Raw genomic sequence first — 12,714 nt, 5'->3', positions numbered from 1 at the left:
CTAATCAATATTAGATTCAAGGTGGAATTCATGCATGGAAAGGCAAGACTACTTGATGACAAAGGAAAGCTGATTGGATCAGACATACAAACAAAAGGTAACTTGTTCTATCTTGAACTTGGTGGATGTTCATGTTTTATTGCTCAAGTTGAAGAAATTTGGTTATGGCACAAAAGGTTGTCATGTAAATTTTGATAAACTGGTGAAAATAAGCAATTTCAGGAAAGTAAGAGGCATTCCTAGTATAAAAAACCCTGATGTTGGTCTATGTAAGAATTGTTAGATTGGTAAGATGGGAAAGACTAGTTTTAAAAGTAAAAACTATTAGTCTGAAGAAATTTTGAAAATTGTGCATACTGATTTGTGTGGACCTATTGGAATTGAGAGCTATATTGGAGAAAATTTTTTCATTCCTTTTGTTGATGATTACTCAAGAATGATGATTGTTATGTATCTGAGAGAGAAATTAGAAGCATTTGAGAAGTTCAAATGGTATTTGACCAGAGTAGAAAAGGAAATAGGGAAAAGATTAAAATGTTTAAGATCAAATAGAGGTGGTGAATTCATTTTCCATGAATTCTATAACTTTTGCATTGAAAGAGGAATCAAAAGACAAGTATCAGCATCTGGAACTCCCAAGCAGAATGGAATAGCTAAAAGGAGGAATAGATCTATCATAGATTATGCAAGAACTCTAATGATTGAAAAGAACATTGCTATCAAATACTGGAAGGAGGCTATCAGCATTGCAGTTCATACTTTGAACCGAGTACAGTTGAAGAAAAACTCATTCAAGACCCCCTATAAGTTATGGTATGGCTATAAACCCAATGTAAGATACCTAAAAGTATTTGGAAGCAAATGTTATATTTTGAAAGAATCTAGAAAAAGAAAATTTGATGTGAAGGGTGGTGAAGGCATATTTTTGGAATATTCTTGCTAGAGTAAGGCATATAGATGTTTGAATTTGTCTACTCACAAAATCATAGAAAGTGCACATGTGGAAGTTGATGAGTTTGCAGAAAAGACCAAAGAAGAAAGCAAAAAGGAACCAAAAGATTATAGGATATTTTTTTTCATTGAACCTGATACAGTGCTAGATACATCTGTCAATTAGGAAACTTCTACTCTTGAGTCTTTAGTCACTGAGTTGCAAGAAATTCAAAATGAGTTGCAGGAACCTGAGTCACATTCTGATGCTACTGAGCTAATGTCTACCGAGCCAGAACAAACAGAACTTGAAACTAAAGTTCAAGAGGATGACAATGCAATTCATTCAAAAGACAAGGAGCCTGATTGGGCAAGTATGTTAGGAGGCATCATGCACCAGATCAGATTATTGGAGATAAATTAGAGGGTACTATGAAAAGAAGTAAGCTAAAAGGTATTTGTTTACTCGCTGATTTTGAACCTAGAAATGTCAAAGATGCATTGAAGAATGAAAATTGGATTGAGGCTATGAATGAAGAGATAGAGAAAATAGAGAAGAATAATACATGGACTCTTGTACCCAGGCCTAAAGATAAAAATGTGATTGGAACCAAGTGGGTATTCAGAAATAAGTTGAATGAAGATGGTAAGGTATCAAGGAACAAATCTAGACTGATATTTAAAGGATACTCTCAAGAAGAAAGAATAGAATATGGAGAGACTTTTGCTCCTATTGCAAGATTGGAAGGTGTCAGGACCTTACTTGCATATGATGCACACAAAGGATTTAAGGTATATTAGATGGATGTCAAATCTACATTTCTCAATGGTATTCTGGATGAAGAAGTTTACATTGAACAACCTAAAGGTTTTTTTGATCTAGAAAAGAAGGACATGGTCTACAAATTACACAAAGCATTGTATGGTCTAAAACAAGCCCCTAAAGCATGGTATGAAAGATTGCATAACTATCTTATTCAGATTGGTTTTTAGAGAACTAATGATAATAGTAGCTTGTATATCAAGGAAGGACCATATAACAAGATTGTTTTGGCAAAAATATTTGTAGATGATACTTTGTTCACAGGGAATGATGATCTATGCAAAGAATTTTTAGAGAAAATGAACAAGAAATTTGAGATGTCAATGTTGGGTGAGATTAAATTCTTTGTTGGTCTTCAGATTCACCAGAGCAAGAATGGTATCTACATTAATCAGTCTAAATACATCAAGAAGATACTCAGGAAGTTTGGTATGGAAGATTGTAAACCAGTTGGAACTCCCATGTGTACTAGACTAAAGCTTACCAAGGACGATGAATCAAAAGAGGTAGATCAGACCTTATATAGATCAATGATTGGAAAGTTGCAGTATGTGGTTCATAAAAGGTTTGATATTGCTCTTGCAGTTGGTATAGTGGCAAGATTTTCAGCAAAACCCAGAGAAAATCACGTGATGGCAATCAAGAGGATTTTGAGATACTTAAAAGGCATTGAAGATTATGGATTGTGGTACAAGTTTGGAGGTAATCTGGACTTGAAAGTGTTTATTGATGTTGATTAGGCAGGAAATATTGATAATATAAATAGTACAAGTGGTGGAGCATTCTTTCTTGGAGAGAGGTTGGTATCTTGGAAAAGTAAAAAGCAAAATTGTACATCCCAATCTACAGCATAAGCAAAGTATGTTGTAGTAGCAGGGAACTATTCTAATATTGTTTGGTTCAAGCAATTATTGGAAGGCATGAAGGTTGAGATCAAAGAATTATTTGTTATGTTTTGTGATAATAAAAGTGCAATTAACATATCAAAGAATCTAGTGATGCATTCTAAAACCAAGCACATTGCAATAAAGTATCACTTTGTTAGAGAATTGGTGCAGGATAAGGAGATTAGATTAGAATATGTCCATACAAAAGAACAAATTGCTGACATATTCACTAAGACATTACTTAAGGATGCATTCTTGTATGTAAGAGGTAAGTTAGGGGTCATTCCCCTATCTAAAGCTCACTAAAATAAAGTTTTAGTGATGCATCAACAGGAACAAAGTAGAAGATCTGTTAGTTGATGCAGCATAGTTATGGGAACTTTGCATATGAATCAATACTCAAGGTACATTGTTATTTATTTGGTATGTGTTGTCTTTGGCATGTGTTGTCAAAGAGGCAGAAGTTTACTATGATATCTCTTAAAGAAATTTCTCTTAGAGGGAGAAGTTTGCAGTAAGAGGGAGATGTATGCAGTGTCTGCTAACAAAAGGAGTTCAAATGATTGGATGAGAATCAAAATGAAACTAAGGATATTCTCTTTTGAAATTTCATTGTGCTATGACATGTTGTGTTTCCATCAATGCCAAAGAGGGATATTTTTGGATACAATTTTCCAAATAAGTGTTGTCTTTGATGTTACACAAATGTCATGTCAGTTGGTAGATAGAGTCTACCGAGTTCAGTTGGTCAGCTAAGTATTTTCATAGTCTACTAAGCATTCCTGAAAATACTCTGTGGAAATAGTTTCTATTTGAGCTCACTCAGGTGTTGAAGGATTTTGTGGTAGAAGTCAGTGGTAACCGAGCTCACAAGGTTAGTGAAGGAGAGTCAGTGTTTACTAAGTTCACTCAGTCTCTGAAGGATTTTGCAAAGTTCTTAGTGTTCACCGAGCTTCAGTCGGTTAACACTGAAAATTATCTTTGTAGTAGTGTTTAGTGAGCAAGGTCGGTCATTGAAGGATTTCATTGTTTTGGAAAATAAAGTTTAATTATTTTATGTAATAATTGTAGCCAATAGAGGTAATGTTTATTAGTAATTGTATCTGGTAATTGAGCTGACTTGATAATTTATAAGGTATTTATGAAAGGTCAAGTTGTGAATTCAAAGCAATGAATGAGCAAGTGTGCAAGTGTGTTGATTATGTAAAGAGGAAAGTGTGAGTGAATTTTGGAGAAGGATTAGATATCCTTTAGGAGTAGCAAAGTTATATTTGATCAGTGAGGATCTAGTGAAGCAAAATAGAGATATGTATCAGCAATTTAGTTGCATCTAATTCAGGTCAAATCATTGTTACTTTCTCACCATTGTAGTAGTGATTTCTAAATCTCTTAACAGAGTTGGCTTAACAGCCATTTTGAAAATCCTTTAACAAGGTGATAGTTCTATTGAATTTTTTTAAAGTCCTCTAGCAAGGCCACTCCTAGTAGGGTGATTAAATCCTTTAACAAGGTCACACCTAACAGTGTGTTTTGTAACCTTTAACCAGGTTGGCTCCTAATACAGCTCACTCAGAAGGGTGAAAATTAGTAGCTAGGTACTTGGTGGTTTTTCTCATATTGGGTTTTCCTGTTAAATCTAGTGTCACTTGTGTTCATTTTATTTCATTTTATGCATGCATGTTTAAAGATCAGTAATAAGATAACATACACTGCATCTACCAAGTTACAACATTTTGTATGGTTACCGAGTGACAATAGTAACTAGTTTTATAGGATATCTAAGGGATCAATGGATTTTTTTTTGTGGTAACTGATTCACCACCCCCATCCCTCAGTTACTCCATCTATATTTCCAACACCTAGATCCATCAAAGTACAATTCCTAAGTATTATAAATTTTAATAGGTAAAAAAAACTCATCAAGAAAACCAATGGAATTTGATGTGGAATAAGATGAAAAATCCTCAACTAAATGACTAGTTAAGGCTTGAACCTTAATGGATTTTTGTGAAATAAATTTCAAATCAAACTATATTAGGAGCATGATCCATTTAGAAAGATATCCTAATAGATTATCTTTTGAAAAGAGATTCAATAAAGTATCAAACTACCCATAAACATTACTAATAGGGCTTTGTGACCAATATTACTAATAGAAAAAAGTTCTTTTACTTTTGGTCTTCCTTGATGCTTCAACAACTTCATTTTCTTAAGATGTGAATATATGAGAATTGTTTTGAGCTTTTCATAGTCTTCGAATGTGGGAATTCTATTCTTTCTAAGCATGTATGTGCGCAATGATATTCCAATAAAAATAATTGAACTAGTAGGATATTTTAATCCATCATCATGTGTAATTGGTTGTGCAAGATTTTTTTTACCTCTTACACAATGCGCTGACCAATAATCTAATTTCTCATCATTCCACTATTGTAAAACCAATGAAAGACTTGTCTTAGCTAAAGAAGATTTGATTGATGATTATGGTCAATGGAACTATCCATGTCATCATTTATGAAATATTGCATGAGAGATATTGGAGTAAGATAATGTGGAACCCATGTATCCACCTACTCACTTGACTCACAATGATCCTAATCACATTCTAAATTGTTGATCTAATGTAGAAAGCTTCCTTACACATTCTAAATTGTTGATCCAACCATTGAGAACTATGACTATGCCTTGCATACTTGTAAGAATGATTTTCCTTCAAATTCAAAATAAAATCAACCACACACATTTTATTTGTAACCAAATCATATATAGAGTCTTCACCTCCATTCTTCAATGTGTATTTCACTCTTTCATAAACCTTCTTTGAAACTAATGCCTTTCCAGTATCTATTTCGCATGCCTCATGTAAACATGTAATTTTTTTTGATAAATCACTACATTGTAAGAACTTCTCATTTAAGAAAATATTTGTATAAAATAAACAACCATCAACTCGAGAACATAAGAACTGATCTAGTAATGATCTTGATGATTTCACCCTCTGTTAGTTTCTTATTAGAACATGGAAGTCTCCCACAATAAACCCATGTATCAGTTTGAAGAGGATCATCAAGTCTCTCTCTTATTTGAAGTGCTCTTGTAAAAGTAATATGACTTATGTTTAAGTCAACACAAGTTTGTCTAATAAATCTTTTGTTTTTTCAAATGATGACTTACTAAGGAAGTTGTAATAACCCTATGAGAATTTTTCTTGTCTGTTTCCTTTCCCTTTTTTCCTTTGCTATTGCGAGCACTTAAAAGATTCTTCACAATAATGACATTTCTCTCCATTTTCTCTTTCACATGAATTTTCAATTTTTATAGCATATGTTTTTGTTTTTCATCTTTAACAACTACACAAAAAGTTGGCATTACTCCACCAATGACTTGTTACCAAAAAACTATTCATATAGTCTTAAAGCCCACAACCGAACTTCTCTATGTGATCTCTTCCCTTCCAATGTACTCAAAACGGCCCCATTAATCACTAATAGCCACTTCAGTGTTCTACCAAGTTTAGGGTCAAATGTTTGTCTCTCTTCATTACAAGGAACTTCCTTTTGATTATAACAAGCAGATGTGTAAGGTTCATTTGCAACAATTTCACTATCATTCTCAATTGTTATATTTCCCTTTCAAGCTCTACAGTTTCCTCTTTGATTAATACGTTGTCATTCACAACATTAACTTGATTCATATTATTAAATTCAACATCATCTTGACTGGAAACTACTATTATGGGCTTGACCTCATTTACATTTAACATACCTTGTCTCTTTTTTATGATGGTTTTCCCTTTCTTTTTCCCAATATTCTTCAATTCCTTGATTCATTACCTTCCTATTTCATTTATACTTTTGTCTACTACTTGTCCCCATAGTGTCGGCAATTCCAAGATACCTAATCAACTAATTGGATCACTTTCTAAAATTAATTTAGTCTTTTCCTTGCAAAACTTTAAAAACTCATGAAAATGCATTTGGATTTTTGTATGTCTCAAGTAAGGGGACCACAACTACATTTTAAAAAAAGTTCACCAATAAAATATCTACTATCCAATATGTCCCACTTAAATATATAAAGGAATTAAATAGAAAATGGAGGGTTGGGATTGAAAGTTGACAAAGGGCCCTCAATATCCCCTACATGATCCATGTGAAATGTTATAACTATTACAAATGACATTTTTGTTCAAGTGTGTTAGAATATATTCCTATTATACTTTCTTAAATTATATTATATTATATTATAATGTGTTACATTATATTATAATATAACATAATAAAATGTATTATATTATATTTCGATATATTATATTATAATATTTAATATGAATTATATTTTATAATATTCTAATTGACTATATGGTCAAAAGGGGTCATAGGTTAAACTATGACCCCTTTCGACCCATACGATCAATTAGAATATGTCCCTAGGGACATATGTTGTCATTAAATGTGTCGAAAGAGGTTAACTTATGACCCCTTTCAACACATAAGACCCCTAGGGATATAATCTAATTGATTGTATGGGTCAAACGGGTCATAGTTTAACCTATGAACTCCTTTTCGATACATTTTATGACAACATATGTCCCTAGGGGTCCGAAGACCCCAAGAGACATATTCTAATTGATCCTATTGTCGAGAGGGGTTATAAGTTAACCTATGACCCCTTTTCGACACATTTGTTGACAACATATGTCCCTAAGGGTCATAGGACCCCTAGGGACATATTCTAATTGATCGTATGTGTCAAAAGGGGTCGTAGGTTGACTTATGACCCCTTTCAATGCATTTGATCAACATGTCCTTATGATCTAGGATCCCTAGGGGACATATTCTAATTGATCCTATAGGGTAATAGGTTAACCTATGACCCATTTTGACACATTTGATGACAACATATGTTCCTAGGGGTCCTAGGGACATATTCTAATTGATCTTATGTGTCAAATAAGGTCATAGGTTAACATATGATCCCTTTTGACACATTTGATGCCAACATAAGGACATATCCTAATTGATCATATGAATTGAAAAGGGTTATAATTTAACCTTTATAAAATTTTACTGCTTGAATTGACTTGATGTTTTAATATCCTTTTAAATTTCAGTCATTGTGTGACCTTTTGAACACTGCGTAAATATTGATGAATTCTAGATTTTTAATTATCTTTCAATTCCAACGGTAATATTAGTTAATTTTATCCTTGATGTAAATTTTATCTTAGGACTACTTTAGAATGCCACGCTTATCGGCACTTGACATGCCAAGACTTCTCACACTCAGGTTCCTCATTAAATTCTTCATTGTTTGTTGTCACTTTCCTGTGCTGAGACAATCAAACAAACATTCTCTTCATCCCTATTTGAATACCCGCCCGTTCAAGTTTAAATTGTTCATTTTGGTTTTCATTTGCCGCAGAAAGAGATATCTCCCGATAGTATTTTTTTCTTAATACTTATACGATTCTCTGTACGTGTCGTTCTCCCTTCTTAATTCTTTCTATATTTAGAAAGATGACACAGTTTTTATTTTGTCTTCATAAATGAAATTTTAATGCTATCTGCACTCCTGCACTCCTGAAGGACACTTTCTATTTGCGTTCTGTCAAACACACTCATCCCATAAAATATCAAAGCTTTGGTTCTTTGATGATGCCAATACTGTCACCTTTAATAGAGGTTTCATACTTGTCTGTAACACTGTCTCCTACTGCATATGTTTCAATCAAAATAACCACACTAGCTCTATTTTACATATTTATATAATCATAACCACTGATGTCTTTCATTTGACTGCTGAATGTTTTCTCTTTACATGTGATATTTCTATGACTGATGTTCTACGTAGACTTTAACTTAATTCTGAATGAAGGCTTTATAATGAATTGCTTTAATAGTTCAGAATTCTCATATGTCATTGATTCTATTTAGTTTGTTGTTGATAATGAAGGTGGCTTTCATTATTTGCATATGCATAATATGATGGTATCTGATGAATTTTCTGATCTTTTGTTTGTCCTATCGATGCATACTACTAATAATGTGTTATAGTACATACGTATGGCCAATATGTTTCCCAACATATAACGCTTTACTCTGATTATTAAAGGTTCAGTCTCAATGTGTTTTGTCATAGAATATAACCATGGATGTGGTAAATACTTTACTTCACATATATGTCATTCTCAGTATATTTTATATAACAATCATCAATGTATTGCTTTCATGTACCTGAACTATAATGCAATGATATTAATGACAATTTCAACTGAGCATCTTTAACATCAATGACAATATTTCGATCAATAATTACGGAGGGCTACTTATGATGTGTGTAAATGAGAGAAGGGTAGATGAAATAGATAAGTCAATTTATAAGGAAAAGATTAACAAATAATATTTTTTTTTAAGGAAAAAATGTTGTTGCATTTGATTCTAATTAATACGTCAATTCTGATTTTTAAGAAGTATTTTAATCAAAGTTTTTCAAATTTTACTAAAAGATACCTTTCATATTGAAGAAATCTAGAAATGCAGCTTCAAAAATTTGAAGGCCCTAAAGGTGATAATAGGATTTAAAGTTCTATCATTGATATTTTGTAAGATTAATTTATTAGTTTTTGAAATATTTTATTATTATGATTTCATAAGGGAGAAATTGACTTCATCATTAGAATATCAAACTACAACTAACTCTAAAAGTCTTTTGTGTACAATAGTGATAACTTTATATGCGCACACACACAAAACGTATTTATATGTACGTCTCAATTTTATATATTAAGAAACAATTGAACCATATTAAAATTCCTAACTACACAATGATCCATGTGCTTAGTCCATTACAAGGTACCAAATGTGGAAGACATTATCTCTTGTACATAAACTATACTAAGAAACAAGTGAACCATAATGAAATTCCTAATTACACAATAATCCATTATAAAGACATTGATACTCTTTAGAGTCAATATTGTTATAATACTATCTAAAAGTGTTAATCTTAATTGGTACTACAACTATGCTCACTTCATAAAGAACCAATAACATGATGATCAACTAAACCACCCTATCATTATGTAATCAACAATCATGATTGCATGAGAAATCATAAATTGCATTCGTATTCCATTCATTGCAATGTTCAATGCTAGCTACACACTTGGTAAACAGATGAAACAGTTTTAAAAGATTATCGGTAGGTTTAATAAGTCTAGTAAACAGTTCACATCTCTGGAGTAGTCTTCCATATTTTGCTAGTTGTCTTTCACGACGGCTGTAATTTCTACATTTGAATACATTCCTTCACGAAAAACACAAAACAAACAAAATGTTATTAAATGTTTTTTTGGGTGCTATTGATTGCCAATTTGCCCAGGTACTTCTGCACTATGTGATCTTCAAACTTTTTTAGAGTAAAAAAAAAATTCCCCTTTCTAAAATAAAACGATCCTTTCTTTATTTCAGCACCACTAGAAGATATACTCATTGGATTCAATCATATTAGAAATAGCCAGGTCTTTCCATTTCTTATGTGCAATTTAGAGCACTAGTCTTTGCTGAGAGCTTCAAAAACTACATTTAGCACAATTCCTTTTGGAAGGGAGGAGTTTCATTATCTCATATCTCTCAATCTATTTTCTGTTAAATCCAGAAAATGACTATTGATCATGTCAACCAGATCTTTATTTTTCTTACCAACCATTCTTATGAAGAGGACAATTAAGAAGTCATTAGCCACTAAACCAACCTAGAAATCTCCCTCTACACACCAGTCCAACATGCAAAACCAAACCCCACAGCCTAGACTAAGTTCGTCTTTAACCAATGCTATAATATTGGGAAAATATTTAATCATAAATTCTGTGTGAATTCAAATTCACAAATCATGTAGTCACTACATTTCAGAGAGACTTTGTGCTACGGGAGTTTTAAGACTCATGATTTGTCCTGCGACCAACGTGGAGAGATTAAATGGATACACAAGAGAAGTGTTTCCGCACAAAATCTGCTCCGAAAAAATGCGATAGACCTTCTCAGTGCCATGGAATCCATCCCAGTACACATATGCGCTTGTATCATTGCAAAACAAGTTCGGTGGATTAGTCTTTCCACAGTTTATTTCTGTACCAAATTTTCCCGCTCCACAGCATGCCGAGCTAGTATCATAAAATCCTGCACCCAAATTTTCCATACAATCGTTTCAATGACAAATTCATTATATTAAACTCATAAAAGAAAATATTGATAGAAACTAGGGATTCCATGAAGATATCAACCTACCATAGTCTTCACCATTTTGGATCATGTCCATTAAAAGATCATAAGCATTAAATCTGATAATGGTTCCTTCAGTAAGGTTTTCATTAAGCTGAGTCACAAATGAGTTGAAAGCGGTGTTATACATCTTAATAATCTTAGTCAAATAGTCGACGCAATCCCCATGGTAAATCTTGATTTTAACAAGTCTTTCCGTAGGTGCACATCCCATGGGTAGAATGTTAAATATAATAAATTTCCTTGCCCCGCAATTGTAAAGCATCTGTCACGTTGCATAGTAATAATGATAAGTAGGAGATATTTTCACTTTTGATATTGGTATCAGAATTTGACTGTGTAGTTTTTAATATTTTCATTTTTGATATTGCTATCAAAATTTGACTGTGTAGTTTTTGATATTTTCACTTTTGATATTACTACCAGAATTTGACTGCGTATTTTTTGAATCAAATTCATTGATAGATTTGCAAAACTTACTTTTATTTATTCCTCAAATTTGGCAAGCATCAGAGTGACGTACTCTGCTGGAGTAGTTGTGTTTCTGAGAGTACTGTTCGCTACGTAGGCAAGCATGTCACCGCCTCCAGTTATTATGCCGTATAAAGACTTGCCTAAATTAGCTTGTCCAGCTTCAGTAAGATTATTAGAATACTCATCAAATAGATGTACTTGTCGGCTCATGCTGAGCATTGTAACTTCTGAGTTTTACAAAATCCAATACAACCAATCAGATCATATTACACCTCCTATTTAAGGACATAATCAAGGAACGTTATTTTATTTAATTAACCGAGATGATTTTAAACAATTGATAAAAAAACCTAAAGCATAGCTCTAACAAAAACCTTTTAATCGAAAACATAGCCATGGCAGAAAATATTGAGCTTAAATTGTTGAAGTAAAAATATTTCGATTTTCAGCTTTAACATATTTTTATTAATTTTGGGGCTGAAATAGTAGAGAGCTGACCGCGATTTGTTGAATCCAGCAGACCGCTTGCTCCTGATCCGAAATTAACCCCACTTCTAAAGTTGGCATTTGGTTGGAGATAAGGAGGGGAAAAAGGAATCCCCATATAAGTAGCTGTAACCACAATAAACTTCATTAAGAGGATGTCATTCATTTCCATCTTTTCATCAAGATCATAGAAATCTATAATAACAAGAAATTTTACCAATGAAGTCAAAGACGGTGCGGCCATTAGTAACACGGCCAGTTGGGTAGGGGAAAAACGAGATGCCATATGGTGTGTAGTTTGAACGGGCTTCAGTGACTGGTAAATAATTGTTATTCCCCACATCTGCTAGTGAATCTCCGAACACATACATGGCTGGCACAGATGGCTCTTTTTCAGCTGCTGCACCAAAACAAGTAGCGATGAGCCACAGCCCACCTAAAATACCCAGCACTGAGCTTTCCATTCTTATTTTGACGTGACTATCCACAAAAATAGGCTCTGTTCATATATATACTGTTCTGCTATCCGAAATCATTAATACTTTATGATAAGTCGTTAGAAATTTTTAATCATAAAAATTAATGGAAGAGATGTGTAGCAGTTTAGCGTAGAAGCTTTGAATACTTAACTTTCATAAATCGCGTGAAACCATCTATTTTAGTCAAAAGCAAAAGGAAAATCGCAGCTTGCATTCAAAGAATGGATTCACTAGTTGCTACGTACATCTTTTATTAGCTCCCGCCAGGGCAGAGAACTATCGCCCAGGCTCATCCGAAAGTCGTATATTTTTATTTATTTCTGTTCTAATACTATAAGATTCATCAAGAGAAA

At 33.0% G+C, this 12,714-nt stretch overlaps 1 pseudogene; it reads right to left on the bottom strand.

Moving 5' to 3' along the window:
* Positions 1-10,411: 10,411 nt before the first annotated feature.
* LOC149545872 (GDSL esterase/lipase 7-like) lies at positions 10,412-12,352 on the bottom strand (annotated as a pseudogene).
* Positions 12,353-12,714: the final 362 nt, after the last annotated feature.

The sequence above is a fragment of the Cupressus sempervirens genome, chromosome 7 (assembly GCF_028749045.1).
Source record: "Cupressus sempervirens isolate cs-2001-9-10 chromosome 7, ASM2874904v1, whole genome shotgun sequence".
Lineage (NCBI taxonomy): Eukaryota > Viridiplantae > Streptophyta > Pinopsida > Cupressales > Cupressaceae > Cupressus > Cupressus sempervirens.
The sequence above is the reverse complement of the archived record's forward strand: the minus strand, read 5'-3'. Positions and strand labels throughout refer to the sequence as shown.